The sequence below is a fragment of the Solanum verrucosum genome, unplaced genomic scaffold (genome assembly GCF_900185275.1).
Source record: "Solanum verrucosum unplaced genomic scaffold, falcon-dt-bn FXZP01000287.1, whole genome shotgun sequence".
Lineage (NCBI taxonomy): Eukaryota > Viridiplantae > Streptophyta > Magnoliopsida > Solanales > Solanaceae > Solanum > Solanum verrucosum.
Window position 1 is genome coordinate 1,390,594 of NW_026020292.1, and position 6,273 is coordinate 1,396,866.

General features: G+C 31.3%; 1 pseudogene; it reads right to left on the reverse strand.

Annotated features, from left to right (window-relative positions):
* Positions 1-1,010: 1,010 nt before the first annotated feature.
* Positions 1,011-2,482, reverse strand: LOC125834582 (peroxidase 42-like; annotated as a pseudogene).
* Between the last annotated feature and the right edge of the window lie 3,791 nt (positions 2,483-6,273).

Consider the following 6,273-nt stretch of genomic DNA (forward strand, 5'->3'; position numbering starts at 1 on the left):
TGAACGCCCAAAAGGAGAAAGTAAAAAGTACTTTTGCTAGCTTTACCTTATTCTTTTCCTCATTGCATCAACCCTCGGTAAGTTGAAATGAGAAGAAATAATATCAGCATGCATTTTCATTCTAAACCTTTTTCGACTTCTGTTTGAGAAATGATTATCCATTTTAAGATCAAAACTTCTAAGGTGGTCAAAAGATTAAAGGGGATGCTCAGGTGATCAAAGAGTTAAGAGTAACAGCTCATAAAAGCATAGATTGAAGCCTTTTGTGTCAGCTCAAGATATAGACGGATGGGTTGATGACCTTTCTGAATATTTGGTGTTCTGGTCTTATGACATTATCAACCTATAAATGACTTATGAGTGTATTGGTGCATATTTGTATGCCTCTTGAACTTAGAACTTGCTCAATAGATACATATTTTGTGCCCTTATAATGTCATCTCTCAATTCTTGGAAGGAAAATTCCAGATTGCGATGAATTCATAGTGCACAAGTTCCATTACATTCCATGAACGAGATGTCCTTTTATCTAGCACCTCTAATGGTGTCTTTGCCTCTTAATTGTATTGATTAAGTATTGATAATGTCAGATGATTTCAACTTGCCTATCTCCTCTACTGCATTAGTCCTCTACTTGTAATAGCAGTCAAGGTCATAATCTAACAATTGAGGAAATGGGAATGGAGGGTCATAATCCAATATAAAGTTGATGGAATCTGCTTTGTATCTTTATGATAAAGAGAGAGAGAACAAACACATTTTTATATCATGGCCCATCTCCAACATAAAACTTACAGCCTAAAAAGTAGCAGCTGTTGAGAAACTTACAAAAGCAACTGGGAATGTAATGAACATGGTTACTACTACTTCCATAAACTATCTTAAACTCATCATACTTGCATTTAAAACAAACACCAACTGGGAAACACCACCTTATTTCTATATTATCCATGTCCTCTCCTCACATACAGAATGGAAACGGAGGGTACAAGTAGTAGCAAAGCAAGTTCCTAGTGCTTGTTGGCAAGATAACACTGCTTTCTGATCTCACCCTTTGTGCCGGTGAGAAGGTTGTTCTCAGAGAGAACAGTGATGGCTCTTGCAAATTCCTTGAAGAAGTAGTCTTGGCTCTTTGCCATTTTTTTTACATAGAGTCTGGTCCTTTTATCTACAGCTAGTTGTTGGTCCACCAACATCAATCCCTTGTTGTCCAATATGTACCTGCAGTAGTTGTTGTCTAGCTTCAGGGGTGTGCCTCTGTCATTTCTCACATACTGCATGGCCTTTGTGTCGGGATTGAATATGGGCATTTCTTTAGAATGTGGGGTATGTGTTCAGGGTTGAGTTGAGGGTCCACTTCGGGATATAAACGCTGAACCAACTTAATACACTGTGGGAAGAACACACTGAGAACCTGCAAGAGAGATGAGAGATAATTAACTTAGATCTTTTTTTCTCTCGTCTCCTAATAATACGGAGTAGGGTTTTGCATGTTCAAGCCATGAAGAAAAACATCTATCAGAAATGCAAGATAAGGCTGCATATAATCAGTGTGGTTTGGCTCTTCCCATGACCTCATGCATAGAGTTTAGTGCACCAAACTGTCCTTATCCTTTTTTGCTAATAATTGATCCAAGAAATTCAAGGTATTGTGGGATGTGTATAGTGTATACCTAGCAAGGCAACAGCTCCAGGAGTGTTAATTCCAATATTGGCAAATCTCTCAAGCACAACACTAATGCTTTCATTGTGGCTTGGGAGGTGTTGCCCAAGAATATCTGCTCTGCTCCTGCCATCCCTCCTTCCAGTTTTGAGTGGGATGTAAGGCCCTCCTAACTGTGCACAACACCATTAATAAGATCGCATTCATGTGAACCCACTAACTCAAGATCTTGAATTCGCCTCTGATATTGACAGTAGGTAACACTATGAAAAAAAAAAATAACAATATTAAGTTACAGCAACAATGCCATCTCTACCAAACAAGACGATAATATCAGTACAGGAAACAACATCATGGCATTCCCTTTCTACAGCTTCCTTAATTGTGTCAATGTAATATGTATCTGAAGTTTCTCATGCCAAAGCTCCTGTCTGTCTCCTTCTCAGACAGCATCTCCCTGGTTGAGTCCAGCAGCAATGAAGCATCACATGACTGCACCCACAAAACAATAAAAAATGCCACCATCTTAAACTTAAAATGTTCATCAAAATGGAGAAAAGAGTGTGAGAGAGATTGTTTGTACCTCAACAAAGCAGTCATGGAAGACATTCCGTAGCCAAGAAAATGCATTGTTCTGTTGTTGTTGTAGAGAAGGTTGACTTGCTCTTTGATAATATCTTCAGCTTGTGGGCATGTGCGTTTGTAATAGTCCATAACAAGGCCAGGATTATCATCCTCCTTCTCCTCTGCAAATGCAGAGAGAGCTGAAAATAAGAGCACACCAAAGAAGAGAGCTTTGGAAGTCATTGTTTTTACCATTGCACTCAGCTGTGAGAGATAAAGATCCTTGATCCCCAACTACTACTTAAATAAGCATAAAAACTGAAGGACACTGCCAAAAAAAAGAGTAGACCTTTTCTTTCCCTTTCTTCTCAGTGCTCGTTTGAACATGATTCCAAATCATAATTTAAAATTAGTGATCTGAAATTATGTTGATTTGAACTTGAAATTTTGTTTGAACATGAAATTTGAACAGTTTTTTTTTATATAAAATTTAAATTTAGAAAACAATCAAATTTGTCATCGAATTTTCAGAATGCCTCAATCACGTCTTTTGTTAATAGTTGGAGTTATGAATGCCATGGCATGACACATTTGGTTCATTTGTGCTAACAAAGCCCTACTAGTACCAGATTATGTCATGTGGTATTATCTAAATCCTTCATTACTAATCAACCCCAACCCCTCTCACCCCTTTTTTTACAAGTGACATATGTGAGTCATTTCATAAGTTCAGTAATATATTTTAGCTATTTCTTAATATCTTGCAACATAATTTTGCCATAGCCAACAACAATACATATATAAGAAATTACCAATGGACAGTTTGATCGGTTACTTTTAAAAAATTATACCATCTCAAGGGTATTTTATAATGTATAATCAAAATTGGATTTTTCTTAAAGTCATCTCAATCGTATCAGTTTCTCTTTGGTATCGGTACGGTTTGGTTAATGTTCGGGTTTTTTACTTTTAAAGTTTCACCTCAAAATACACCATTATTAAAGCATTTCTTTCGCAAGTAATTCTTGAAGAAGCACTTCAATTCTTCACCAAGAAGCCAAGAATGTAAAACCTTATTCCTATTGTTTGATCTTGCGCTTTTAATAGGAGCGTTTGCATAGATTTTTCCGTATTGTTTGATGGAGTATCTATTATAGTATCTTTTAATTATAAACCTAATTAATTAAAAGCTAACTAAAAAGCAAAGCCCCACCAACATGGGTTGTGGTGCAATGGTGAAACTGCTTCACCCTAAACCAGAGGTCTTAGATTTGAGCCCTGGGTATGGAGAAAATCTTGTTGGGAGTGCCACCCTCGAATGGGCCCCTACAATGCACGATCCGAATTTAGTCGGAGCTCCAATGTAGGCTCTGGACACTGGGTGGGAAACCCAAAAAAAAAAATAGGCGAAAGGGCAAAACATCTTGAGTATATTATGTAATATAACCATAGTTTCGATTATTTTTAATCTGTGGCTACAGTTTCACAAAAAATTGTTGTTTGGTTTCTAAATTGTATAAATCTAGGATTTGAATAATTCGGTCCCTGATTGTATAAATTCAAAATTTGTATAGTTCGGTTCTTGATTGTATAAATCCAGAATTTGTATATGCTTACCCTAGCTATTTGTATATGATTTATGAAAAATTCATAATATATTACCATGTTTGTATATTGGCAAGTGAAATATACAAATGCAGTTCTGAAAAATTCCTAAATATATAAATACAAAATTTGTATATACTTAGTCGTTTATATATTCGCAAGCAAAATACACAAACGGGCAAGCAAAATATACAAATCACCTCCATTTTTATATACTCATCCCGTTTGTATATTTGCAAGCGAAATATACAAGCGGGCAAGCGAAATATACAAATTGCAGCCTCCATAACAAACAAAACTATAACTATGGAGTGCAATTACCAAAAATATAGATATAAAGCCTTATTATGTCTATTATCTTAGTTGTTTGTGAAACTTTCTTTAAAAAAACAAAAAAAAAAAAAAGAGAAGCAAAGGCCCAAAGTCATCCAGTCGCCTAGGACCTAGTTTATATTTATACAAGTAGTATGAATTGGCAATTAAACAACATATATTAAGTGATTTTTTTTAAAGTAATTACTAACTATATTGATAAAAATGTTGTCCAAGTATGAATTGCATATAATTTTTCAACCCTAGCCGTTTAATTGTATATAATTTTTTTCTTATTCATTTACATGTCAAAGAAGATTGAACTTTAAAATTGTATTTTAATTATACATATGGGATAAAGTGAAAAAAAAAAAGCTAAATATTGTGAAATATACGTTCTAAACAATACATAAAATTTTGAATAGATATCCTCCTAATACATAAAATAAATGAAAGATTCGGCAATTTAATTAAAAAACATAAGTTCTAAACAATATTTTTTGTAAAATATTCAGCACTCCAGGAAACACGTATTGTCAAGAAAATGACCATAATACAATTTAGTAACAAAATCCAACTAAATGCCCTTCCATACTGAAAACATATATATAAGATTTGGTAAGTTATCAAAAAAATATTTATGTTAAATTTGGACAGTAAAAATAAAATCTTCTTTTCTCAAGGTTAATCCTTAATTTTATTTCAATTTTTTATTGTTCATATATAAAGGGAAGTTGAATTTCAAAAAAATAAAAATTAATTACAAATATTCATAAAATTATTTTTCTTTTTGAAATATGAGTGCAAGATTTAGGAAATACGAATAGTCAAACAAAATGACTATGGTATGATTTGGTAAGAAATCACAGATAAATATCTTCCTATTATAGAAAATAGTGAATGATTAGGTAATTTATTTTTGGAAAAAAATATTAAATTTCTAGCAGATAAAATTAATTACTCTTTTTTTTTTTCAAGTTTGATCATAAATTTGTTTTTTCCTTATTCAATCACTAATGTACTTGGCCGCGCTTTGCGCGGTTATAAAAAGAATTAAAATAAAGTTACATATTAATATCAATAATTACTTTAATAAAATGATTTTTTTATTAATCACATAATTTATAGAAGAGAAGCTATGAAAAATATTTAGGTTAAATATGAAATTCATTAAGAAATCAATATATGTGAACTTCGGAAAGTTAAATATTAAAAATAAATTTCATAGAGAAAAAAAGAAGGTAATATTAAAACTACTGAAATGTAAATTTGAGATGTGATCATTTTTTTCTTTTTTATTTGAGATCTTTTTTAGTATAATTTGTATATATTTATGTAAACTTATATTCTCAATACAATTTTTCAACAATGTGTAACTCAGATTGCCATTAAAAGTTATTATTCATGACTATATCGTTAGCCAACCTATTTTTAAACATTATCCACAATTACTATTACTTGTCGTCGTCATCACGCAATCATCACATGTTTTAATTATTTTTATTGTACAATATTAGATTAATTTAATATTTGATTAATAACTTTTTAATAATTAAATTTTAGATAAAAAAAGTTTACATATTTAAATGATGAAAAATAACAATCTCAATTAGTTAGATTCCATATCTTAATGTATTATTATCATATTTAGTTCAGATATCCAATTATTTTTGGGAAAACAAAAGAATGTAAAATTTAAAAATAAACATAAAAGAGAACAAAAGAGAGAATTAACTACGCAAAAAAGATTCAAAAAAAAGACACATACAAATTTCTATTTCTTTTAATTTTGCTTGGCTTAAACACAAGATTATTAAAAAGTATATTTCACATTTTAAATAAATATTACATTCAATATAATAAATTCCTAAGAATAAAGAGTCATAGTAATTAAGAGGATTAACAATGTGGCTTTGGACTTGTTTGTAACATAATAGGAGTAATATTTGTACATTATTACACTAATAAAGAACATTAATTATAGAAAATGAAAAGACAATCAAATTAGAGTTATTGAGACAAATATTTTATTATAAGTAAATAGAAAGAAAGGAAACCAACTATATTTTTAAAATTATAAATTAATCGCAATTTTAAAATAATTTGAGAACTCATGAAAAATAACAAAT